We start from the raw sequence: 27,690 nt of genomic DNA on the forward strand, positions 1-27,690 counted from the left end.
TTTTTTTTTTTTTTTTTTTACAGGCTCCAGGCTCTGAGCTGTCAGCGGAGAGCCCGATGCGGGGCTCGAACTCATGAACCGTGAGATCATGACCTGAGCCGAAGTCGGACACTTAACTGACTGAGCCACCTAGGTGCCCCGGGGCGAGAGAATCTTAACCAGGCTGCACACTCAGGGCGGAGCCCGATGTGAGGCTCGATCTCACAGCTACGAGGTCACAACCTGAGCTGATATCAAGAATCAGAAGCTTAACTAACTAAGCTACCCAGGCGCCCCATGGTCCCTATTCTTATAAGGACCCTGGGCCTTAGTTTCCAGAGTCCTCCTTTTGTAAGAAAAGAAACAGGCCTCAGGAAGGTTGGGTGACTTCTCTTCAAGTGGATCCAAACTAGGTCATCCAGTTCCAAGTCTAGGGTTTGTCCTTCCACACACCTATGACTGTCTTGGCCCAGAAAGAGAATGGTGACTGGCTTTAAGGCATTACAGCATATCCTGTATACCGTATGTGACAGTGGCTACTTTCCTGAAGGAGTCCGGTGAGCCTTGTGCCAAAGCGCAGTGCCTTGGGAGGCACAGAATGAAATGTTGGTTAAGAGTAGTCAGCCCTAGCGTTACTTGTTTGCAGTGTGTCTTTTTTCGTGAAGAGCTGTCAGGCTCTCCGAGGGAAAAAAGACTCTGGCCATTAAGTGAAAATGCACTTAGAACAGGTGGGGACTAAAACCCTGTGAAGCCAAGGGTGTGAGGAGACAAAGCACTCATATGTGCCATGGGTGGGATTATAAATCCAGTGGACTTCTTTTTGGAGAGCACTTTGGCAATGGGGATTCTTTCACCAGCTGGTAAATAAAACCCAATTAAAAGTGGTTGAAATAATAAAGATATGTATTATCTCATGTAAACCAGAAGTTCAAAGCTAGGACATTTTGGGCATGAATTAATAGAAGACCCAGATGCATTTTCTCTCTTCTCTGTGCCAGCTTCAGTATTTGGCATTTGTCCTCAAGCTTGTCTCCCCATGGCCCTCATGTGGCTGCTGCTGCTGCTCCAGCCTGTATCCTCATATACAGTGATGTCCAGAGGCAGGAAAAGAGCAAAGCGGAGAATGCCTCTGCCAGAAGCCCCCTGCAGAACTTCCATAGCCCCTTTGGCCAGACTGGGTCAGATGCCCACACCTGAACCAATGACTTGCATGGGAGAGGTGGCTCCCATGTTTTGCTTAGACCAGTCTCTGGTTTAGAGGCCCAGCCTTCCCTGAAGCACATGGGTACTGGGAGGAGAGGGGACAAAACTGGAGCTTTGCTGGCCAGGAGGAAAGGGGCAGTTGTAGGTGACCTCTAGTGTTGGCCACAGCATTCTCTTTCAAAATTAAGAATGTGTATATTCTAACTCAGTCCTTCCACGGTTAAGAATGTATCTTATACCTGCATAAGTGTTCTGGCAAGCATACAAAGATATTCATTGTAGCATTATAATAACAAAACACTGGAAATAACCTAAATATCTTCCAGTCATTGGGCAGATCTGTAAATACTGATAAGGAAAAATTCACAAAATATACCATGAAGTTTTTTTTTTTTTTTCCCCAAGCAAGGTACAAATTAGTATGTATCCTCAGATCCCATGTTTGTTTTTAAAAAGTCTTAATTCTTGGTTGGCAAAGATAAATTTCTGTAAACAGTCCCAAGAAACATGGTTATTTATTGGTTATGGGATTGGTATGGCTGGGAAGGAATGTTTCTTTGCCATTTCAACAGTCTTTCTTGACTGTTTGAATTTTATAAAAAATCGCTGTATGTATTACCTTTAAAATAGAAAATGATAGGTATTTTCTTAGTGTGTACAGGAGCTTAAAGAGAGGAAACCAGGGTTCTAACGTGGGTGTTATGAGGAATGGGAGGGCCACTTGACTGTGTGTAATTGGCCTGAAGGGAAGTTGAGAAGGAAAAAAGTCCAGGAGTGAAACAGTCATTTTTTAAAAATCTTCCTTGGTATACTGCACATTGTCTTACACATAGTAGATTCAAATACACATTTGAAGAATGAATGAATATTTAGATCAAGACCCAGAGCAACTTTATGAGGTGCCAGAACCCAACTTAGCTCAAGTCAGCAAGAAAGTCGATTCTGCTGGAAATTTATTTTGCAAATAAAATATGGCTGCTGTTTCCTCTATTTCCTTGAGCTTCCAGAATCTAATTCATTGCTAAAAATCAGAGTATGCAACTTTCTGTTCATCATCCATCTTAAACTGAAACCTGCTGTGCCAAGTTCTGAATAATAAAGCTGAATAAGATTTTTACAACTAAGGTAAGGGCAAAGAGGGGAACCACCAGCATGTGTTAGCTGTGTTGATAGTTGTGGCTTCAGTGGAGAGATACCTAGATGGCCTAGATTGAGCAATTATTTTTTTAAAGCAAATTAAGGCCCTTTGGTACCCCACACTAACAAATCAAAAAATTAATTATGTCATTCTGATAATAGGAAGAAACTAGATAACAGTAGTGAAATAGAGTTTTTTATTTGGCCAGTATTGGTAGAAAAGTGTGAATATGCTTATCAGTGAAATGAAACAATGATATGTAATAGTATTTTCGAGTAGGATTCTCTTCCATGTGGAAAAGCAAAGGCATATGATCATTAAAAAGTCTTTGTATTAGGGTGGGGGGAGGGGCAGTAAGGTGACACCATTACTTTGTGCTGATATTCTTCATAATTCCTTTGCTAGAGGGCGCTTTCTGAATTTGATTCTTGTAAATCAAAGAAAGAATGTTGTAACTGACATTTCCATTAAGTTGCTTTTAACTTTTATACCCTTGGGTTTTAGCATTTAGCTCTCTGTAATGGCCACCGGATGCCCACTTTATTCAGACAATAAAGATACCCATTGAGCTGTGGTAAGATCATTTCCTTTGGAACAAAATGAAAAGCTTTCTGCACTCACAATTGGAGGAAAATGTAAAATTTTAGTAGGCCTCTTCTGCTGAGATTGAAAAGAGTCCATGTTTGAACACCATAAACTTTGTGGTTCAAATGTGCTGTGGAAATTTCCAGGCTGCCTTTGAAATAAAAGAAGCAAATATACCTTTTCAGAGTGTTTTTGTAATGGGTCCTTAGAAATACTTGGAAGAAGAGTAGTATTTCACATCTTTGTTGGGATCGTTTTGGGATCAAAAGATCCTAAGATCGCTGGTACATTATGTTCTAGAGTGGACCTGATTTAAATTACTTATGAGAGAGAGAGGAAGGAAGGGAGGAAGGAGAATGAGGAGGTAGAGGGGAGGGAAGGAGGGTATAGGAGGAAAGAAGGGAGGAACGAGGGAAGGAGGAAAAGTTTGTGTGCATGTATATATACCTGTAAACCTAAATGTTTATGCTCACCTCACATAATTTTTGTATGCCTCTTCCTCCGGTTTTCAGACAGTCTAATATCTGTGAATTCTGTGATTAAATTTGATTATTTTATTATTTTTGAGTAATCTCTACACCCAATGTGGCGCTTGAACTTGTGACCCTGAGATCGAGAATCACATGCGGTAACCTACTGAGCCAGGCAGGCCACCCCTAAATTTGATAATTTTATTTTTGAAATTTATTTTTATTTTTTTATTTACTTACTTTGTAATTTTTTTTAAGTTTTATTTATTTATTTTGTGAGAGAGAGAATGAGCACAAGGATGAGCATTGGGAGGGACAGAGAGAGAATCCCAAGCAGATTCTGCCCTCTGAGCACAGGGCCTGATGCAGGGCTTGAAGTCGGGAACTGTGAGATCATGACCTGGCCTGAGCTGAAATGAAGACTCGGATGCTCAGCCGACTGAGCCACCCAGGTGCCCCTAAATTTGATAATTTCAGGTGAAATCTGCATCTACATCAGGAAATATAAAAAATAATGATAGTGATAGCGCTTGGCACTGTTTTAAGCACATAATGCCTATGAATTCATTTAGTCCTTAGAGTAACCCTATTATTATCCCATTTTTACAGTTGAGGAAACAGGCAGAGAGAGATGGAGTAACTCATGCAAGGTGATGCAGTTAGTAAATAGTGGGGCTATGTTCAAAACTGGATCATCTGTCTTCGTTGAAAGCAAATTAAAAATTGAAGCAAAAATCATGAGATTTGAGTCATTCCTAAATCTACCAGTTCATCTTGTAAATCAGAGGCTTTTCTATTAGTGTTTACAGTGTTTCATTTAACTGGAATAATTTAATCTGAGCCCCTTGTTTCACAATCCACGTTTTAAGTTACTTTCCACAGTAAGCATATACTTTATAAATTATTTCAGTTGTAAATCTGACATACATTGAAGGACAGTAAATTTAGCTAATCAACATGAGAAACTTTAGAGAGCTACTTGTCTCCTCTTTTCTTAGGGAAGAAAGATGAGCTCTTTCAGTTCCCAAAGGAGTCCTCAATTTAAAATGAATGATTCCCCTGGAATAAAATATTCTTTCTCCTCCTGCAGAAAGCAGCTACTGCTTTCAGAAGCTGAAGTCATTTTTCTCTTCAGTGGTCTGTATTTAGTCCTGATGTGTGTCTCCTGCCAGCTTTCTTTCTTTCTTTGAAACTTCAGCAGCAGCATGACTAGTGATTCACCCTTCTTGAAATAAATGCTGAGGTTGGTGTTCTACACACATGACTTCTGAATGCCCAGGTCACAGCCTGTGCTCTGGCCCTGAGTTAGCGATAGGTAAGGAGCCCCTCCTGGGGGAGATGTGATTGCAAAGTGATGAAGAACTTAAAGCCAAGAGCAGTGCCTGGCAGCTGGGAAGACCTCAGGAGACGTCTGCCCCTGCTATGGTTGTTGTGTGTTGGGCCCTTGCCTTGTGCATTGCCTAGTTGAATTCTCTTTGCATTCCCATCAAGGAGGTGATGGTCTGTCCCCATTTACAGTAGACACTGCAGCTTAGAGAGGTGAAGAGTTTGTCCCAGGCCATATGGGTAGTAAGTGGTTACAACTATGGTGCAAACTGGGTTTTTTTTTTTTTTTTTTTTTTTTTAATCTTTTAAGTAGAAAACTGTAGCAATCATTAAGTGTATAGTTTTTTTTTGTTTGTTTGTTACTTGATAGAGACAGCAAGAGAACATAAGTGGGGGCGGGGCAGAGAGAGAGAGAGAAAATGAGAGACAGAGAGACTCTTAAGCAGGCTCCACACCCAGTGCAGAGCTTCACTTGGGGCTTAATCTCAGGACCCTGGGATCAAGGCCTGAGCTGAAATCAAAAGTTGGACGCTCAACTGACTGAGCCACCCAGGAGCCCCATAAGTGTATAGTTTTTCTAGGTGTGCAAGATGGTTTAGTGTTGATCTGACTGCATTCCTGGGATGAGAGATGCAAAAAAACCTTCCATGCTATTCCGCCATCTTGGTCCCTCTCCCATAAGTGTATAGTTTTTAATAGAAGTTTGCTCTTCCCTCCCACTTAGCATTCCTCAACAGAGATAACCACCGTCCTCTTTCTATCACTGTAGGTAAAATTTGACTGTTCTTGAACTTCATAGAAATGGAATCATATTCATGTAGTGTGTACTCAGTTGTGTCTGGCTTTTTTCATTCAACATTATGTTGACATTCATCCATGGATTTGCAGGTGGCAGTAATTTCTTCCTATGGTTTAATATATGGCTATATTTCTCCCTGTATGACTGTACCTCAGTAATTGATTTATCTACCCTACTGTTGATGGACTTCTGAGTTGTTTGCATTTCTTGGCTATAATTAAAAGTCTTAATCAGTATATGTATGCATGTTCGTTCACTCTTTCTTTGTTTCTTTGTTTCTTTCTTTCTTTCTCTTTTTTAAGTTATCTCTACACCCAATGTGGTGCTTGAACTCACAACTCGGTGAACAAGAGTCACACGCTCTACTGACTTAGGCAGGTGCCCCTCTGCTTGTAGATTCTTTGGGTATAAAGGAGCAGAATTGCTGGATCTTCCTATGTCTGGAACTGCGGTTGATACTGTGAAACAGTTTTCCAGAGTGGTTTTACCAGTTGATGTTTGTACCTAGCACAGTGGCTGCAGTATCCATGCTTGGTATTGTGTGTCATCTTCCCTTTAGTTGTTCTTGTGAGTGTGTAGTGGAACCGTGTTGTATCAAATTTGGTTTTTAATCAATAGATGCATATTGTAAAACATTTGGAAAATCACAGCAAAGTATGAGATGAAAAATAAAAACTTGAGTTCTGCCATCAAGATATATAGGTGTTAATATTTGGGTGTATTTTTTTTCTCACTGGGTATATGTATGTATATGCACGCTAAATACAAAATTGGAGTTGTTTTGTGCAAGCAAGATACTGTTAACGGGGATACTTTGGGTGCCTATATAATGAAATAAGAAAGCACAAATGGAATGCCCAAGAATAGAGGGCTAATGATAGTATAAATGTACCTCATATTTCCATTTTCCTGTTTTATTTGGAGGAAGAAGGAAAAAGGAAAGGAAGCCAGCATTTGTTATGTATTTGCCGCGCCCTGGACTCTGTGCTGATGGAAGTGATGATGTGTCCAGAGTGGACTTGAGTGCTGTGAGAAAGTGTAACCCACACAGCAGCCGTCTGACATACAGCATGTTTGAAAAATAAGTGTTACTTCACACCTTGTAACTGAGCGTGCTGGAAAGCTAGGCTCATGTCCCAGTGTAAATGGACTCTAATTACACTGGCAGGTTGTTTGTCCAGTTGCGAAAGTGCACATACTCCTATTGTTTTAACCCACGTGAATATTAACACATAGGGAGCACCACTTTGCATGGAGATTACTTCATTATTTGGTGCATAGGCTTCATATTTTAACAACTGTCCTGTTTCCTTCAAATGCATTAAAGCCAATGCCGTTGTTTTTCAACATTAAATCTAATCTCAAAATCCTAATTAAAATCTATATTTGAATAATTTGCATTATTGGCTGAAGTTTTCATTGGTTAGTTTTTTTTTGCCAAATGGAACCTTGTTATTTGAAGCCATGCGTAATCTCCTGAATACCCAGGACTAATTTTTGTTACCAATAAAAATGCTTTGGTGGGGGTGGGGGGAGGATAGAAAAAAAGATAGACCGGAAATCTACAGTCTTATAATCCTGAATGTACTTTATATTTTCATGACAATCAGTAGAGACCTCTTGGTTTTCTTTCAAGAGCAGAGGGTATGGGATCTTTCCATTGAGGATGGCTGGCCTAGGGTAAAGTTCTCTCATGTGGGCCTAAATTAATTTTGGGTGTGTTGGGGAATAACTTTGAAGAACGATAAATATTTTGTATATACTTGTCAGATCACTAAGTTGTACATCTGAAACTAATGTAACATTGTGTCAACTGTACTCAAGTTAAAAAAAAAAATTTTTTTTAAGAATAGTGAATATCTACTCTCATGGTCTTTACAAACAAAAGCCAGAATTCATTAAACTTTATTCAGACAGTACAACCTAAATAAAAATAATAGCTTAATTTTGGACATGTTGGACAATTAGGTATTTCACATTAGTTCATTTTCCTGATTTCTGAAGCTTATTTATTTAAAGGGTAAGACTAAATATTTAGCTTTGTAATTGAAATTTCAACAGGGACACATTTCCCAGAATTACTAAAACCTAGATACTAATTAAAATTACCATTTGCATTCTTTTTTTTTTTTTTTTAATGTTTTTTTATTTTCTGGGGGGTGGAGGGGAGAGACAGACAGAACACACGCAGGGGAGGGGCAGAGAGAGAGGGAGACACAGAATCTAAAGCAGGCTCCAGGCTCCAAGCTGTCAGCATAGAGCCTGAAGCAGGGCTCGAACTCATGAACTGCGAATCATGACCTGAGCCAAAGTCGGACGTTTAACCGACTGCGCCATCCACGTGTCCCTACTGTTCTTATTAGTCTCATTTATCATGTGGAGGTATGTTTTTTAGACTTTAATTTTTTACTGAAGTATAATTACCATACAATGTTATTATTAATTTCAAGTGTATAATACAACGTAGCGATTCAACAGTTTTGTGCACTACTTGGTGTTCACCATGATAGATGTGGTCCCTATCTGTCACCATATGTTATTTCTGTATTATTGACTATATTCCCTTTGCTGTACTTTTCATCTCCATGATGTATTTTATAACTGGAAGTTTGTACTTCTTTATCACCTTTATCTATTTCATCTACCCCCTTCCACCTCTTCTCTGACAACCACCAGTTTGTTGTATTTAAGAATCCAGTTTTTTGTTTGTTTTTTAGATTCCACATAGGAGTGAAATCATGTGGTGTTTGTCTTTCTCTGACTGACTTATTTCACTTAGCATAATACTCACTAGATCTATCCATGTTGTTGCTAATAGCAAGATCTCATTCTTGTGTTTTTTTTTTTTAATGTTTGTTTATTTAGAGTGCGTGAGCAGGACAGGGGCAGAGAAAGAGGGAGAGTGAGAGAATGCCAAGCAGGGTCCGCACTGTCAGCGCAGAGCCTGATGCAGGGCTCAGTCTCACTTACTGTGAGATCAAGAGTCAGGCGCTTAATCGACTGAGCCACCCAGGTGCCCCAAGATCTCATTCTTTTTTATGGCTGAGTAATATTCCATTGTATGTATACCACTTCTTTATCCTTCCATCTGTCTGGACACGGACTACTTTCATGTGGAGCTCTCTTTAGAGGCTCTAGATGCATAAGTCTCCTTGTTCCTATGTTAGATGCTTGTGGAAATTACTGTGCTTCTAGTTCATATGACTGCTTTTTGTGGTTCTTCTGTTGTCTTCTCTAGCTGACACCTTGTTTGCTTCCAGAGAGGCTCACAGTTCTGTGTCATTGCTTCTATTTGGCTTTGTACTAGGGATTGTGATTTCCAACTGTGTAGGATTGTGTGTAAGAAGAAAAGAAGGAAGCTGACAATGAACTGTGTTATATATTGGATGCTGGGTCCGAGACCACATGTTGCCTAAAAAGGAAACAGTCATTTCCCAGCACCACTGTTTTGCATGCTCAAAGGCTGTTTCTGTTTTTATTTATTTATCTTCATTTCTTGACAGTAATAATGACTTGTTTGTAATCAAAATGGAAGCACTACAGAAATGTGTGATTTAAATTCAAAGGGCCCCAGGGTGCCTGGGTGGCTCAATTGGTTGAGTGTCCGACTTCGGCTCAGGTCATAATCTTGAGGTCCCTGAGTTCCCTGCATTGGGCTTTGTGCTGACAGCTCAGGGCCTGGAGCCTGCTTCACATTCTGTGTCTCCCTCATTCTGTGCCCCTCCCACTCACACACTCTCTCTCTCTCTCTCTCTCAAACATAAATAAACATCAAAAATAAATTCAAAGGGACTCATTTTATCACCTCTAGGCGTAACAGCTCTTTAAGAATTTGGTAAGCTCTTTTTAGATTTTCGTGTAACTTTATAAATATGTTATTTTACAGAAATGAGGCTACTCTCTCTATATAACATATATACAGTTATATATATAACTATATACATTATCCTGATACTTTTTAAAAACAATGTATCATACTTTCCATGGCTGTATATAAAAAAATTTTTTAATAGCTTTCTGGTATTCTGCAATGTGGATATATAAAAATTTAGCCAGCTTCCTATTAATGGAAATTTGAGTTATTTGTATACAAGTATTTACACACTTAGGATTGTGTTTGTGTAATTCTTGTGTTTAGGGTTAATTACTAGAAGTAGAATTGCTGGATCAGATGGTGTATACATTTAAAATTTGGTGCTGTCTGCCATAAGTGTATACCAATTTACTCTTGTTTAGGTAACAGTGGTACAAAACAATGTGCCAATTTACTCTTTTATCAAAGACTGTTTCTGTGTATTTCCTGGTGTTTTCAGAGTGCCAATTGTGAATCAGAAGTGTCAGATGAGGTATTTTTGCATTTCAGTTTTTAGTCCAAAGAGAGGCCTTTATTTATTGGATGAAAGAGGCAAGAAGTAGGAGAAATGCCTCTGTCAAGAAGAGAGGCAGGTAGAGCCTGGAAAAGGAGGAGGGAAGAATGGAAGAAAGAGAAGATGCCAGGGGAGATGCTCGTCTTCCATCAGAAGCAGATCCCTCCTGTGCCCTCTGGTTTCTGTGTGTGGCACTTTCTAGCCTGGCCTGAGGGTCTTCCTAGATCACCACTGTCCTTCTCACCATTTCAGGTTATCCATTTACCCTGAAGTGGATAACCTTTGGGGAATGGAGGCCTCCCTGTTTCCATGAGGACATCAAGCACAGATCTTAATTGTGAATCGAAGCTAGCCCTTTTAGAGCTCAGATATTGTGAGGCTCACGAAATTGCTGGGAAAGTGGGAACCAGACTATGGAAATGGTCCAGGGAAGATGGGTACGTAGGGCCACAGGCATGCTCTGAGTAGGACATGCCACCAGGGCCATGCTGCACTGGGGACACAGGCCCACCTTGTGGCAGTAGAGATGAGAATTTGGCCTTTTCACCTCTACCAGTTAGTTGTGGTCTCTGCCTCACTTCAGTTCTCCTGTGTACATGGGGAATTCCCCAACAGAGGAAAAGATTGTGTTCAGATGCTGACTGAAATATGGATCATTTCCAGCCTCTATCCTTGGGTAATCCCTCTTGCCTCCTTCTGCAGGGTCTTTGAGATCTCAGAGAAGGGGGCTACAGGTGTAGATGTGTAGACACATCCATACACACATACTTAGATACATATAGCCTTTTTAAAATCACTCTGTATGTTCCCCCTGTTAGGTAGCATGGCAGCACATGTTGTTGTTTAATTTTTTTTTAACAATTATTTATTATTGAGAGACAGAGCATGAGCAGGGGAGGGGCTGAGAGACGGGGAGACACAGAATCCAAAACAGGCTCCAGGCTCTGAGCGGTCAGCACAGAGTCTGACGTGGGGCTCGAACTCATAAACCATGAGATCATGACCTGAGCTGAAGTTGGATGCTTAGCCGTCTGAGCCACCCAGGTGCCCCTTGCACATGTTGGGTCCAGCTGCGGGGGTAGGGATTCAGCAGATGGTTGGTTGTGCCACGTTTGCGGGTGGGTACGTAAGGATAATTTAGATGGAGATTGGATTTAGCTTGGAAACTAAGACCCTTCAGCCAGAAGATATAGATAGTCTGACTACATGGTCAGATTATTTGTCTTGAGGAGTCAGGCCCAAGTTCAAGTTCCTCAGAGCAATGACTCCCGGTAAGAAGATGATTATGAGTGAAGACACCTGGATTCTAGTGTTGGTTCTGACAACTAAGAGGGATGTGGGACAAACCCCATGACTTTTAAATTGTGTCCTTATGTTTTAAGTGAGGGTTTGGATGAAGTCATTGTTTTAGAATCAGACGACCCATCAGGAGAATTACCTGGGTTGCATGTGTGTGCGCATGCGCATGTGCAGAATGTTAGGCCTCAACTCTAATCCATCCATCAGAATTTCCAAAAGGGGTCTGGGGGACTTGTATTGTTAAAAAAAACTCGCAAGTGATTCTGATGGTGCCACAGTTAGAGAATGCCTAAGAAGTTTCCTTATCAGTTTTCATGTTCCACGAAACATGTTCATTTCAAAGGTGGGTGGTCTGGAAAATTGATTTTATTAAGCATCTTCATCAACTCTTCTCTGAACTTAGTAGAGCTCCACATTGTCTCATCTTCAAATTCTCTTTTTCTGCATTCTGTGGCAAAGGCTGCTAATTTTACATCCAGTGTCTATTCTCTTCTTCTTTGGTAACCAAAATACCTGATAATTTTCTAGGGTGTAGTAATGTGCCAAGCTTAAAGGTTCTATTTCCCAGCCTCCCTTTCACATGGCCATGGGCCAGGGACTTCAGCTTTAGTAAGTGAAAGGTGAAATGTTATGTGTGGGGCTTATGGGAAGGTTCCAGAGACTGACTTGTGTAGACAGTGCATCCTTTTGCTTTTTCTGTGTCTTCCTACCTACTGCTTGGGACATGGACACAACGGCTGAAATCCAGTAGCCATCTTGGATCATGATGTAACGGTGGAGTTGGAAGCCATACTCTAAGTAGAGCACAAAGAAAGGAGGAGTCTGGATCCCCAAGGACCCTGGAGCCGTGATACCACCCCTGGAGTGCTTACCTCCACATTTCATTCTTGCTGGTTAAGCCAAAGTTATTTTGTGGTTTTGATCATGAACAGCTAAACCTAACCTCACTGATACTCCTGCTGAGTGGAGGCTTCACAGTATGTCTTCCACACCTCTAGGTGGCTTGCGCATAGTAGGTGCTCCATGAGTATTTAACAAGTTAAACGCCCAGTGGTACTGAAGGCTCCAGCTGCTCTCACCTCTGCCTTTCTTATGTTAGATTAAATTACTCATAGGGACCTTTTGTTTGTTCTGTCCCAACCACCAGGAAGGTCGTTCACAGTCCTCTGTACAGGGCTTTAGGGCCACATGCTTAAATATTTTGACAAGGCAGCAGATAGTGGGCCTTTGAAATTGCAACTGCATGCATACATTATTTCGAATGAAAATCTAAGGGCTGGGCACTTTTCTGAATCTACAGAAGAAATTGAAGGTGGTTTTCAAGTGATGTCAGAAAAGGCCACCATGGAATCTTTTGCTATCATTTGGAGGCTGTTCTTTCCACAGTGCCAGCCAAGAACTTGATGTCAGGGGACTCTTTTGAAAGCGACTATTAAGGGGCCCTCATTGCCAGCTACTGACAAGGGGGTCTGCCTTCTCAGTGGCAACCTCAGAGGTGGTCTTGGCCAGACCAAGTTGCTCCTGACTCATGCTGAGCTTCGTCGGCCAGGCTGACACGCCCCTTCGAGGCCAGGACAACATGCTGGTTTCCTGGAAGCATGGGGGCCAAGACTGTGCTGCTAAGAAAATGGTACTGTTTTTGCAAGTATGGCCTAATGGGAGTGTGTTTAAAACTCTTCCTCAACAGTAAAGCTCCTTTCCAAGAAATATGGGGTTAAAAAAACCCAGACTTAAAAGCAAAAGCTGGGAGATGAATCAACTCTTCACCAATACCAAGGAGTTTATTTCAAAACAGGTTTCATTGACTGCGTTGATTTGGATGGCCCACCCATCTCGGTTTGCCCACTGAGAGCAGGGCGCAGAGGAAGACCCACACCCCTTTGTGGGAAAAAGTGAATTCTGTGGCAAACCCTAGTGGCTCAAGAGTGTTTGCTTCTCCTGGAAATAATTACAGAAATATGCAATCCTTGAAAGGCAACATCTGGCTGGCTGGAGGCGAGCTGGCAAATACTCAATCTAAATAGATGGAGGTGACGTTGCACAGAAGGAAAAGAAACAGCCAGAGAAAAGGGCCAGTGAGTTTTAGAGCCCATGTCTAGAGAGATACCCCTCTCTATCCTTGGGTTGACTTTTCCCCTGGAGAAGGGCACCCCTCCCAGCCTTTCTAGAAGACAGATGCACAGCCCAGAGCCCAGTGACCTACCCCCTGCACTTCTGAGGAGGCTTCCATGGAGGAAAGGGGGCCTCTTAATGGCTCTGGTTGGCTCCCAGAGCTGAGATGGGTTTGCTGCCCAGGGATTGCCCTGGGCCAGGGCTCTGCAGGCAGCCTTGACTTCTCATCTGCTTCCAGTGCAATCTGAGGTGTTCATTTAGACGGTTAGACATGTCTTTTCCCCCTCAATGCTTTTTCAAGGTGCCGTTTGCTTGTCCTTACCAGCCATGCCCAGCACCCAGGAGCTCTGCAGCATTTCTGCCTGCTCAGTTCGGAGGGGCCCAGCTTTGGACCTCTTAACTCCAGGGCACATCCCTTTGGTCCTTGTTAATTTTTACATCCGCCAGCTAGTGACGAAAGTAGAACAGCATCTTCATGGGTTTATGGATGTTGGCGATTTTTCTTTTTTAATAGCATGTGATATGTGTTCAAGGAAAGAATGCAGTTCTAATAAATCTGAGGAACTATTCTGGATTTTCAGACACCGGGTTTCTATGAGAGCTATGGTAGGGGTATTTTGAAGGACTTACTGGAAAATCTGGGCCATCTGTAAGTTTTTACAGATGGTGCATTTTCACAGAGAAATGCTTCCAGTAGCAGTTTTGTTCAGTTCTTCTATAGTTGTTACTCTTGGCTGTGGTTTTGTGGAGCCTGAGATAATGGTCTTAGAAGTCTGGGTTTGACTTCTCTGGTCTCTTAAGCTTTCAAGCACCTGAAGAAGGCTTAGACAGAGAAGACCAAATTTCTTTCAAGTCAAGAGGTCTTGGAATAAATCCCTGGAGGAATGCAGGAGGGACATCCTGCTTTTGAATAAATAGTTGTTAGTGTAATGTGGCTGAAGTCCTAGTAATCACGTTGAGAAGGGGACTCAAGAATGGAGTTTATCTGGGTTAAAGGGTTAAAGAGCTGAGAGTCCTCAGACCCCTAAGATACTGAAGTTCCACCTCTCCTTGCTTGCTGTGTGATCTTAGATGAGAAATCACTGGACTTTTCTGAGCCTCAGTTTCCTTACCTGTAAAACTGTGCAGCCCATCTCACTGTCTTTTTCTGTGACTCAATACAGTCATGTGGTGTTGATGCTTTCTGAACTGTAAAGTGCTGTGTCAATGTTGATGGCTCTCTTGTTTACTTCGCCCTTCTCCTGGCCTCCAGTGTCAGTGGTGACATCAACATCGCTGCTTCCACCATCCCTGGGCTGGACCATCTTTCTCATACTCACCTCATTTCTCACACTTACCTGTGTCACTGACTTTGGGTCGCCATTTGGCCCTGCTTCTGATTTGGGAGCTGTGATCTTTGCTTTTCCTGCTCCCAGGTAAGGCTTTGTCTTTCTAAATCTTTCTGTTTGGACTCTGTGATAGGTTCTCTGTTTTCTGCAGCATTCTTAGCTTTGTTCTGTACAATCTTCAACTGTTTTCTATTGTTTAAGAGTGTGTGGGGAGGGGAGAAAGATGGGGACCTCTGAAAAGGTGCTTTATTAATCTTTTTCTGTGCTTCTTCCATGTTTGCCTTCCCCAGCCCAGACTCTGCCCCCTTCCCCAGGGTTTAGAGAAGACACAAAAGCTCTTAAAACGTGTTGGCTTTATTTAACTGTGTGGGGCTGCAATTTACATTTAAGACAAATGCCTTTTATTCGTTCAATACAGATGCTTACCAACTGCTATGTTTACAACTAAGTGCCAGACCCTACATTAACCCTAGAGGATAGGTGGTGGTATCTTTATCAAAGGATAGCAAAGCACAGATCCTACTCTTGGTACCTTGTGTTTCAGTGGGGGAGATCTACTGGAGGAGATGCCAGTAAACACACAAAGGCATATCAGTGGGTGATAAGAGCTCAGAAGAACAATTTGGTGAGGTAAGGTGGGTGGGGGATGGTGGAAAATCCTACTTTATGGGGATCGTCTTTTCTATGAGATGGCCAACAAGAAGTTGAGGCTGGAAGGAAAGTCTGGAGCATGGCTATCCTAGGGGAAGAGCATTGGGAAAAGGAGATGGGGGCCTTATGGCCCTAAAGTGTGTTCTGGGAACAGCAAGGGGAAATGCGGGATGGGAGACTGTTCTAAGAGGTGGTGGGGTTGGGGACGCAGAGCCTGCTGGATTTCACAGGTCATCTTAAGGCTTTTATTGTGATGGCCATGGGAAGCCAGTGCAGGGTTTTGAGAACGAAGGAAGTGGACAACCTAGAAAGCACAGGACTTGCTTACAGAAAGCACAGGACTTGCTATGGACTTGTTCTGTAGCCACTGAGAGTGGCAGTGGCTTAGTGACACAGAAGAGGAGGGGGGAGTAACAAAGGGCACTGAAGGTGGGAACAACAAGCTGGAGCGAGTACCTCAGGAAACCACATGCCTGCTGGTTCAAAATGTGTTTGAAAATGTTGACCAAACACACGAGAGTGAGTAAGAAGGTCACAGGAGAATGCTGTGTAAATCCAGAAAGGTATTAGTATGCATACTGAACTAATGGCCAGAGTTACCGATAGTGCCGTGCTCTGAATATATTCTGAAATAAATGCTTTTCCTTGCGTTCATTTGTTTATCAAAATGTTGACTACTTATGAAATGGTAACTTAGTGCTTACTGAATGATACTAGAATTTGTTGTCTTGTTTCTGGTCAGTTCACAGGCCACATGGAAGGTTGGGCCATCTGTTTCTTTGATGTGAGTTTTTTGTTATCTCATGGGGGTAGAATTGGTATCAGTTGTGGTTGAACCATCTGACTACTGATGACAAAGCCGTGTCATCTGCCTCTGTTCTTTGGAGGTGGGCTCCTAAAAAAGCTTTCTGGGGGTGCCTGAGTGGCTTGGATGGTTAAGCGTCCAACTTCATCTCAGGTCAGGATCTTGTTGTCTGTGAGTTCGATCCCTGCATCAGGCTCTGTGCCAACAGCTCAGAGCCTGGAGCCTGCTTTGGATTCTGTGTCTCCTTCTGTCTCTGCCCCTCCCCTGCTTGCTTGCTTGCTCATACGCTCTCTCTCTGTCTCTCAAAAATAAATAAACATGAAAACACTTTTAAAAAGCTTTCTGTATACACGAGGAGTTTTAATACATTTGTTATGGCAGCAAGAGCTAAGTTTTAGCATTTATGGGAGGTCTTGACTCGCTGAAACTTCCCTGATGCCTGGATCTGCTTTTTTCTTTGTTTTTAGCAAATATGAAGGGGGGGGGTGGATTTCTCACCGGCTTTATTTTCTGAATTGCTTTTAGTCTTAACACGCAAAAACATCGTCAGGGAAATAATTGTGAAAAGTAGGTCTAGTGTGGATTGGATTTCTTATCAGAAAGTTCATTAGAATAACATGTAGCCTTTTTGCTACTGAAAACAGCAGTCCCCTTTTGATGATGTTTAAATTTTGAAGTTCAAAAAAGGAATTCAGACAGTTTGTTCCCATGTCTGAAAATATTATTACTCTGTTTAGTATCTTCAAGAGGCATGGAGCTGAGAGGGTGGGGTGGAAGTTAAGTGACCTGGTTAAATATCCATGTGCTGCCGAAATCTTATAGCAGGTGGGATGCTCAGAAAGAAAATAGTTCCAAGAAGTCGTTTCCCAAAAGCAGTGGAGGGTGGATCACACCCTATTATGTGTTTATTCTGCTAAAGGGAAAAGAGAGTTAGCTTTCCTTGGGGCCCCAGATGTCAGGGATGATGAACACATACATTCATAAGCTGGACTCCTTTTCTTTGATGGAGACCTTGGTCCCAAATGCCTCGCTCGGAGGTAAATCTGTTTCTTCATATGAGGAGTGCCCAGTTGTTCCCTTTGGACTCAAAGAATCGATTATTCAGAAATGTGACTTTCAAGCCCCAGAGCAAAGTTTGGGCAGTATTTCAAGGGCTAAACTTCCGAAGACTATGCCCTTTCCCAGGGGTCAGCACAGGACCTTTTGGCTCCTCTTTCATGAGGGGAATACTCTTGAGATTGCCATTTGGCTTCCTCCTCCCTGTGGTGTGTGCACTCACTGAAGGCCATTCGGGATTGAATGCTGAAGAGATTACGGGGCAGCCCTGCCCTCCAGGAGCCCACAGTCTGTGATGGGAGGTAGAGAAGGGAGAGGGCAGTCCCAGTGAGTGGGCGTGGGCAGCACTGGCACATGTGTGGGGAGGGGTTGAGGGGGTCAGAAGACAGGAAACGTGGTCCGGGGGAGTCAGGATAGGTGAGGCCTGAGGAGAGGAGGGGTTGCCAGGCAAGCTCATGGAAAGCCATGGAGCCAGCACCGGATCGCCGACAAATGGCTGAGATGTCCTGGGAGGCAGGGTCAACAAGAAGCAGTCATTAACTGGTGTGGTACCTGAGGGAGAGGAAGAATCTAGGAAGCTTCCCAGCTTCCCGGTGGGGTTGGCATTAATGTTTTGTACTGTGCTTAGCAGTTTGAGGAAAGGATCAAATGGTCCTGGGACCTTTTGTTCTCTTGGACAATTGGAAGCTACTATAACAAGAGTAGGCATGATGGTAAGTTGGGTCTAGCCAGGGAGTTGTTTTTCTTATGAGAAAAACATAGAGAAACAAGTCCCAATAAAATGTTGTTTGGTTTGAAAAAACTACTAGAGAATTACGAATGGAAAGTTTCCCTACAGAGCATCTTAACTGTAGGCTGTCTTGCGTTAGGGCGTTGCCTTCTACTATGTTGGCAGGTGGCAGTAATTCCTTCTATTTGTAAGATGGCATCAACCATCAGCCCAGAAGGTATTTAAGCTAAGAAGGTTTGGGGTTCTGGCCGGCAGGAGCTTGCCACTTAAAGAAACTGGGGTTGTGCCCTAGTTGGGGGGATCTGCTGTTTGCGGGGTAAGGGCTGCATACTTGGGAGTTAACATGGTCTAGTAAAGTGGACGAACAGGGACTTGGGGCTGGGATGGACCAGATGCCCTCAGAATCCTAGCTCTGTCATCTGTTAGCTTATAACCTTGTCCAAGTTACTAAATCTCCTTGTCCTTCAGTTTTCCCATTTTCTTTACGGGGGTGGGGAGTGTCAGGCAGTGTTTATTGAATGTTAAGTAATCCCAGCTCCATGGGGGAGAAAATTCCTAGGAGAAAGGAGAAGAATAGAGATTAAATGCCCACCCGTGCATTCACACTCATGTGCACGCACCAGCAGACATAACACATGTGTATCCAAGCTCCAACAGTGACAAAGCAAACACCTGCCTCCCCATCCTGAGGGACAGCTGTTAGGAGCTGGTGTGGAGGTGCGGCTTCAGGATGGGTTCTAATAGCAGCAGCCTTGTCTCTCCCTGCCCCCCCCCCCCCCCCCCCCCGCCATACCTCAGAGAGCTGGAGTGTCTGGGAGGTTAGGTGGCAACTCTTCCCTGCTCTGTTGTGGATGCTTCTTGGCCTGGATCTCATTCACGGCCTCTTTGATGGGACACATGTCCCTCTTGTTGGCCCTGGGCACACAGCTGTAGGTCTTGTTGGCCTGTAGCATGTGGCCTGTGGCATCCTTGGCTGCCGCCTTGCCGATTAAGCGGCTGTACTTGTCCTTGTCGTCACTAGCAGGGCTCCCCACCACAGGTCCCTGCTGGGCTGCCTCCTCTTGCCGCTGGGCCAGCTCCTTCAGTTGGGGTTTCTCCTCAGCCTCCTGGGGGTTCCACTCCTCCCCATAATGATAGGAGTCCAGCTCTTCATCTGAGCATGCAAACTCCTTTTTGAAGATCATGACATAGAGACGCTCATCATCTCTGAAGGAGAAGGATGTCAGGCCAGCCACTTCCACCATATTGTGTAGGGTGCTCCTCTGTATCTCGTTCATTGGCTGAAACTTTTTCTTAATCTGGCCACTGTCTTGGATGAAATCTGACATCTCTTTCTCCATCCTTTATGAAACTCCACTTTCTGTTGTTTCTCCTGCTCCTGTAGTTTCTTCAGGCGAGCGACCTGCTCTTGGGCCTTGTGCCGAGACTCCTGGTCACCGAGACTGGGTGACTTCTCCATGGAGTTCAGGATGGAGCCTAGTAGGTCTGCCATCTTGGGAGTCAAGTTTTCCCATTTGAGCAGAATGTCAGGTTAGATGTGAACCTAAGTAGAGTGCCCTAAGTAGTGCCTGGCTTATGGTAGGCACTCAGTAAATTGTCAGTCTGTTTCCTTTGTTTATGTGGGACATGTCTGTATCACCACTAGGCAGGAACCCTGGCTTTCTGTTTATCACCTGAATGACACTTGATCCCTTGGGCAGATAGCCACCTTCTTTCTCTTGAACTCCCTGCATCTGCTTTGGCTAATAGAGGTGGGGGGGGGGGGCGTTGTGGAGGCCTTCTTATCACTTCCTCTCTCTTTCTCATGATGTCTGCATAGTGCTTGTGAGAGTGTGTATGCGTGTGTACATGTACATCCATGTGTGTGCTTTGGGGTTGGAGGGTTGGAATGAGGAGGCTCAATAATAATGATTGAAAGAGAGGAAAAAATAAATACACTCTAAATATATCTGTTGCTATATTATTTGTTAAAGACCTGCAAAAAATCTTGTTAACTACTAGAGAAACTGTAAATAGAACCTACCAAAACTGCTTTTTCAAAATATTAAGCCTCTGCTTCCTAATTTTGTCATGGCTTATGAGGGTGCCTTTTAATTCTTGTATTAAACACAATACTCTTGTGTGACTTTAGTGTCTTCTCTCCTTTGCTAAAAAGATAAAATGCGGTCCTTTTCTTACAAAGAGTGAAGTTTATCATGTTTGTGTCTTTTCAGATTCAGTGGAGAAAATCAGATTTACTTGAAAACGTTAAGATATCTGTAGTTTTTGTATTTTGATACAGGAGTCTGAAAATAAGCTGTGACAGTTGAGAGAACAAAAATGAGCACTGTACCACAGGCCAACTTTTGAAGGAGTTTACTAACATGTATCAAATTTCTACCATACTGGATGGTGCTCTTGTCAGTGTTTTTCTCCATGTCAGAATATGACACAAGTATGTCCTGACGTCGAGGACGTGCCTGAAGCAATTCTCATTCACTTCTTGTATAGGCTGGAGTCCCTGAGTGGATGTGTTGGGTGAGCCGGAACACCCACCCCCAGCTGCAGGCAGGAGTGGCTTCCCTCCAGTCAAGGGACTTAGTGGGGGATAAGATCTGGAGAAAACGCTGCTCTTTGGTTGTTCTCTTATCTTCTTCCCTTCTCAGCACTGTTTGGGCCATTCTTACCTCTGTACTTGTTATCTCTGGTGCCGATCACCTTGATATTTTCTCAGTATATGTAAGTGGATGATTGTTACAAGTAAATAGATGAAATCATTGGCTCCCAGATTTGGAAGAACCTGCAGGTACTGAAGGGCTGACCCCGGAGTCCCTTCTCAAACTGCCTGTTGGCCTTCCTCCAGTGACGGGAGACTCACTGTCTATCAAAACAGCCTGGTTTAGCTTTAGGTGTCTCTAACTGTTAGAAAACCTTCCTTCCCTTAGATCGAATTGGAATTTGTGTCCCTGGCACATTTACTCATGATTCCTTGTTCTAACCTTTGGAGCCATGCAGGGCAAGTTTAATCCCTTTTCAAATGGCAGCCCTTCTGGTATTTCTATTTCATGACAATATATCCTATTCTCAGCCCTGTTCCCCTCCTCTGTACCCAGTGCCTTCTCTTAGCTTCTGGGTCCTGAAATCATCCTGGCCACTCAAACCAGACTCTTGCTGATAGCCCCAAGCAGAGGGGGCTCCCTAACTCACCAGCGACAGCACTGATCAGCAGGGTCCATTTGGCTATTGTGGCTGCTGGACTGGTGGCTCTTTTGTCCCCAAGACTCCCTGCGTGTTCCCTGGAGGCTGTGTGCTTGGGCTGAAGATACACTTCTGAGATAGTTGGGGGTACTTGTTGTTGATTTCCAGGGAGTCTGCCCTGCCCTGCTGAATCTGGATGTTTAATTTCCAGAGATCATTGTGGTCATTGACCATCATCTGTCTCACAGCAAATTTGTTCTCAGCTACGACCCAAGTCTTTTTTCTTTTTTTTAAAAAAAAATTTTTTTTTAAATGTTTTTATTTATTTTTGAGACAGAGAGAGACAGAGCACGAGCAGGGGAGGGGCAGAGAGAGAGGGAGGCACAGAATCCAAAGCGGGCTCCAGGCTCTGAGCTATTAGCACAGAGCCCAATGCAGGGCTCGAACTCACGGAGTGTGAGATCATGACCTGAGCTGAAGTCGGAAGCTCAACCGACTGAGCCACCCAGGTGCCTCCCAAGTCTTTTTTTCTTAAAAAAACAAGATTTGCTCCTCCTGTGCCTTATCATCTTGGAGTCAAACAGTTAGTTTCTTCAGGGCCTTGGATTCTCCTTGTTAAACTTCATTTTCTTGGGCCTCACCCATTGTCCAGTCTGCTGATCTGTTTGGCCCCTTAACTCTGAACTCACTGCCTGTGTTTCCTGGGTTTCTGTGGTTTTCATGGTTGAGGGCATGGGCTTTAGGGTGTAAATCTCCTGTCTACCACCTACTGGGTGTATGGTTTGGGGCAAGGGCATAGTGAAGAATCTTCTAGGGCAGTTGACAGAACAGATGAGTGGTATCTTAAGGAACCCAAGGGCAGGAGGCAGCAGCCTCGGGAAATCAGAAGTGGGGAAGTGGAAACAAGATATCATCCCTGCTTCTTTCTGAATGTTTACTTTTTTTTTTTTCCTTCTCCCCTGGAGACTGACTTATGTGGCAGGCAGAATAATGTCCTCCTCCCAAGATATCTACCTCTTAATTCTGAAACCCATGAATATGTCACCTTACATGGCAAAAGGGATGTGATTAAAATAAGGATCTTGAGATGGGGCAACCCATCTCTTTGGGCCCATGGTCATCACATGTTCTCATAGGGAAGGCACTCCCCACTCGGAAATCAGAGCAGGCTCCTGATGGAGGAAGCAGAGTCAGAAAATGCTACCCTACTGGCTTTGAAGATGGAGGAAGGGACCAAAGAGCTAAGCAATGCAGTCAGCTTCTAGAAGCTGGAAAAGGTGAAGGAATAGATTTTCCCCTAAAACCTCCAGGAAGAATGCGACACTAATGACACCTAGACCTTAGCCTAGTGAGACTTCTGACCTCCGTTACAGTAAAAATCAATGTGTGTTGTTCTAAGCCACTCACCTGCAAGTGCCTTCTTTAAAGTCTTTTCCATGCTGACTGTCCTCTTGCAGTCATGAGCTCCCCACCTGCTCCTTGTGCCCACGTTGGAGGCAGTGTGGACCATTCCTGCCTTGACACTTTGTTCATTGCTGTTGTCTGACTCAGGGCCCAGCATGGACCCTCCATGGGGTGGGTTCTTGGTAAATGTCTCCATGGACTTACCAAAGACTCCAAGAGAAACCTTAAGGTGCCTTTCAGAAATCTGGCTGCAGGATCAGTTCTTGGCCTCCCAGCATACAGCCCTGCCAGAAAAGGAATAAGACCAGTCCCTCATGATTCTCTCCCAGCGAGCCCTGTGTGGGCTTCCAGATGGCCACTTCTTCCCTAAGTGTTGGTGTCTGCTCGAGAGCCTCTGTGTGGTGAGTCCACCTACTTTCTGAGACTGAACAGTTGCCATGTTTTCATAGTCTTTAAATACCAGAGGTTAAAAAAAAAAAAAAAACGACAGAGTGGGTTTTGGTGCCTTCTTTTTCTTTAATGTACTACAGTTGAAAAAGTGCTTCTACACTGAGGATTTCATTTAATCCCTATGGTGGCCCCATGAAGTGGCCAACCCTTTTTCAGTTTGTTAATTATGGGAGTGACAGCATCCAAACTCTTCATATTTTGGGGTGGAAACCCATCATCACTTTCCATGGGCCAGAGTTCATGGCAGGGCCTGCCCAGTCTCTCTCTCGTGGGTGGGGAGATGTTTCTGTTCCCAGGGCTGCTCTATTGTACCTTAAAGAGGTGGTGAGAATATTCTCATTTTCCCCTTAGAATTCCAGACAGCACTTAGCATTCTGCTTTCCTTTTCCACTAAGTCAGCATCCTCTTGTACCCTAGCCCTCTTCTCTGCTCTTAACATGGCCTCCTTGCCGTCTGGGCCTGTAGCAGTCGGCCAGCCATCTTCTCTCTGGCTTGAATTGGAGATATTTGGGAAGGCCTTCTGGGTGAGTGCTTGCTCTTGGAGACGCCTGCTGTCAGTGTGACCTGGGACTTCGTCTCGTCTCTACTGCTGGGGCGCACACAGAGGTGTTCCTTGCTGTTCTCTAGGCACGGTCCCAGCAACCGCAGCCTCAGCCTCCTTTCTCCTCGTGATCTTCTGCAGATGGTCCTCAACCTATCACCCAGATGAGTTCTAGATATTTATTTTGCAATTCGTTGATTGTCTGGAGTTAGAATGCTTTGTCCTGGGGATTTAGTGTCATAAATGGTGCTTAGAGGTTCTAGGCCCCCAACCAACATCTATTGTACTTGTTAGGTGGTCAAAATCCGGAGTCATGAAGACAGTGAGCTTTGGAGTCGGATAGCTCTAGGTGACTTCTGGCTGTGACACAGCTATCTGGGTAACCTTGGGTAAGTGATTCATCCTCTCTGAGCCTCAGTTGCCTCACCTGTAAATGGTAATAAGTAATAACCTCCCTGGCAGGGTTGCTGAATAATGTATTAAAAGTGCTTAGTGTAGTACTTGATGCTTGGTAAATGTTCAAGGAATGATTGGTATTATTTATTACTGTACTATTAATTATGTATCTAGTTTGATTGATAGCACCAGACATCGAATCACTATTTATACTGCCATTTCTATGGGTAAACGGATTCCAGGATTAAACTCTGTGCTAGCCATTCAGAATTGAAATGTACTTTTTTTTCTTTTGGAGGTCTCAGATTGCTGTGGGTGAAGGAGTCTCCATTAATTAATTAATTAATTAATTCATTCATTCATTCCGGAAACAATCGCACTGTCACATATGCTGTAGGGAACTGGGGGTAAAATGGTGAGCAAAACCCGGTATAGTTCCTGTTCTCATGGATTTTATAGTCTGATAGGGGAGACAGACATTAATTTAAAATAAAAAATCATGGAAATGTGAAAATACAGTTGCTGTGGAGGAAGCTGGGAGAGGGTCTGGGGAGATGCTGCCTGGGTGTTTGGTGGGTCTTGGGGTTGAATCTGTGTCACTGCCTGGCAGACATCGCCTGCAGCCGAATGGCTTAGGGCTTTGGCAGCAATGGGTCCAGATCGAAGCAGGGTAGTGACAGCCTGGGCTCTAGCAGGTGACAGTCTAAGGTGTCTGAGACCTCAGGGCCTGTCAGAGGGACAAGTGTTTATAAGAACGGAACAGCTGTGAAGAGTATGGTTGGGGAGGAAAGGAGACTCTGGCTTTCAGGTCAGCGCACCAGAGTCCTCAGGTGGTGCTTATTAAGGAATGTTTTAAATGGGGCTTTAACTTGGCCCCTCCTTCTCTTCAGCCCAAATGATACCCTGGTCCAAGCTTCCTGTCACTGTGGCTTCTAATAGCCAAGCGAGTGTAATTAATATCCTGTTCCATATAATAGCTTCCATCTCATCACTCATTTTGCACGACTACTTTCTTGCTCTCAATCCCTTTCTATTTCTCTGTTTTCTCCTGTTTGATTTCTCCTGCTCTGTGACTAACTCAGCTCTTCTGTTTTTCATCCAATTAATGTTTCTCTCTTGGAGAATAATGTTCTTTGGGTCTGAGATGGAGGAGGAAGGGGGTAGAATTCTGTTAGTCCATAAGCAACATTGGTGAATAGGTTTTGTTTAATACCCCATTTAAACTCTGCCCCCCATGCTGCCTTCTCTGTGGACGGTATAGATAGCTTCAGTGTTGGCCCAGCTGTCTACTTGCTCATTCTTCCTTCCATGAACGAGATGTAGTTTGCAAGTTTCTTAGTCATTTACCTGTCCTCTTTGTCTTATGGGAAACTGTCTTCAGGTTGTATAATATACATGCCACCGTGTGTAGCCTTTGAACTCAGGAACTTGCTGGATTTCTCTTCAGGTCCCTGTGATGGGATGCTCTGTATTCATTGCGTCCTGGAAGATGATGTACCCTGTTGTTTTTCTGGCAGAGGTATTATCCAGGAGCAGTGTTTTGAGCTCTAACCAGGGTGGTATGCCTAGTGACCTGTTGAAGGACATGAGTATTTCTGTTCTGGCCATCCACCAGGCCAGAGGTGGGAGATGGGTCAGGAATTGCAGGTGTTGGCTCTGGAGTGACCACGATGACCACCACAGTGAGTTTGACTGCCTGGTGGCCTATTTTTTTAATGTTACTTAAAAACAACAACAACAACAACAAACAACCTTTTACCCTACGACCCAGCAATTGCACTACCAGGCATTTATCCATAGGGTATAGGTGTGCTGTTTTGAAGGGAAACATGCACCCCCATGTTTATAGCAGCACTATCGACAATAGCCAAAGTATGGAAAGAGCCCAAATGTCCATTCATGGATGAGGGGATGAAGAAGATGTGGTATGTATATATATATATATATATATATATATGTATATATATATATATATATATATATATGTATATGTATATATATATATACACACACACACACACAATGGAGTATTACTTGGCAATCAAAAAGAGTGAAATCTTGCCATTTGCAACTATGTGGATGGAACTAGAGGGTATTATGCTAAGCAAAATTAGTCAGAGAAAGACAAATATCATATGGCTTCAATCATATGAGGATTTTAAGACACAGAACAGTTGAACATAAGGGTAAGGAAGCAAAAATAATGTAAAAAACAGGGAGGGGGGCAAAACACAAGAGACTCATAAATATGGACAACAAACTAAGGGTTACTGGAGGGGGTGTGGGCGGGGGGATGGGCTGAATGGGTAAGGGGCACTAAGGAATCTACTCCTGAAATCATTGTTGTACTATATGCTAACTAATTTGGATGTAAATTTTAAAAAATAGAAAATAAATAAAATAAAACACCCTTTTTATTTTAGAATAGTTTTAGATTTACAACAAAATTGTGATGATAGTACAGAGAGTTTTCATATACCACCCACCCAGTTTCCTCTATTAACATCATATGTTTGGTTTGTCACAATTAAGAAACAAATATTGATAAATTATTGTTAGTTACAGTCCATACTTTATTTAAATTTGCTTAGTTTTTATTTAATGCCTTTTTCCTATTCCAGGATTCCATCTGGGATACCACAGTATGTGTAGTTGTCCTGTCTTCTTAGGCTCCTGTGGGCTGTGATAATTTCTTGAGACTTTTTTTGTTTCTGGTGATGCTGACAGTTTTGAGGAGTACTGGTCAGGTACTTTATAGGATGCCCCTCTATTGCTGTTTGTCTTAGACTTTTCTCATGATTACACTAGGGCTAGGGGTTTGACAGAGGAAGATGACAGAGTAAAGTGCCATTTTCATCACAGTATATTCTATCATTATGACTTCTCACTGTTGATGTTGACTTTGGTGAAGTATGGACCTGGCTGAAGCCATGTTGCCAGGTTTATTCACTGCAAAGTTATTATTTATTCTTGTTTCCATATGGTTCCCTCTCAGGAAGTCAGTGTGTGCAGCCTCAGGGAGTGAGGAATTATATTCTCCTTCCTTTAAGGCTGAGTGTCTAGGGGCACCGGGGTGGCTCAGTTGCTTAAGCCTCAGACTTCGGCTCAAGTCATGGTCTCATGGCTCTTGAGTTCGAGCCCTGCCTTGGGCTCTGTGCTCACAGCTCAGAGCTGGAGCCTGCTTCTAATTCTGTGTCCTTTTCTCACTCTGCCCCTCCCCCGATTATGCTCGCACGTCTGTGTGCTCACTGTCTCTCAAGATCAAATAAACATTAAAAAAAAATGTTTTTAAAATGTCTATATCAATTATTTGCACTTCTTATGCATGGGGGATTTGTCCCTTTTTCTTCATTTATGTATGTAATCATTTGTTTATATCAGCATGTATGTACTCATAGGTATTTATTTTTATACTTTGGGTTTTAACACTTCATTATCTGTTGCTCACTGTGTTCCAGCTTTGGCCTTTGGAAGCTCCACGTCTCTCACACATATCTCCATTATTGTGGGCATTGTGGGTTGTTTGTTTTGTTTATTTTTTAAAGCACTTCCTTACTTTTTGACACTACAAGATGCTCCAGGCTCTTTTGTATACTTCCTGCCCCCCTCCTGGAATCAGCCATTTCCTCAAGCATCCCTGGTTCCTTTTACTGGAGAATTTATTGGCATTATAAAGCAAGATCTGGGTGCCGGGTGTGCCCATGGCTACTGTAATATTGTTGCTTCTAAGCCCTCTTGGCTGACAGAGCAAGGAAAAACATGTATATACTCTATTTATAAATATGTAATTATCTGTATCTGTATTGTGCTGAACATGAGTTCACGCTGATGTCTCCAACTTGAATCCACTATCATTAGATCATTCTAGCCCTTC

At 43.3% G+C, this 27,690-nt stretch overlaps 1 protein-coding gene and 1 pseudogene across 3 annotated transcripts in view; one reads left to right on the forward strand and one right to left on the reverse strand.

Moving 5' to 3' along the window:
- CGNL1 (cingulin like 1) overlaps positions 1-27,690 on the forward strand; it is a 157,681-nt gene that overhangs the window by 12,158 nt on the left and 117,833 nt on the right. For 2 of the 3 annotated variants that reach the window (XM_049613683.1, XM_049613686.1), the window contains exon 1: positions 14,586-14,693. The exons of the other annotated variant lie outside the window; for it this stretch is intronic. The gene's annotated coding sequence lies outside the window, so the exon portion shown is untranslated. Of the gene's footprint in view, positions 1-14,585; positions 14,694-27,690 lie in introns of those variants that run through there. 3 annotated transcript variants of the gene reach the window in all.
- On the reverse strand, positions 18,422-19,436 carry LOC125910036 (sperm-associated antigen 7-like; annotated as a pseudogene).

This window comes from Panthera uncia (assembly GCF_023721935.1).
Source record: "Panthera uncia isolate 11264 chromosome B3 unlocalized genomic scaffold, Puncia_PCG_1.0 HiC_scaffold_1, whole genome shotgun sequence".
NCBI lineage: Eukaryota > Metazoa > Chordata > Mammalia > Carnivora > Felidae > Panthera > Panthera uncia.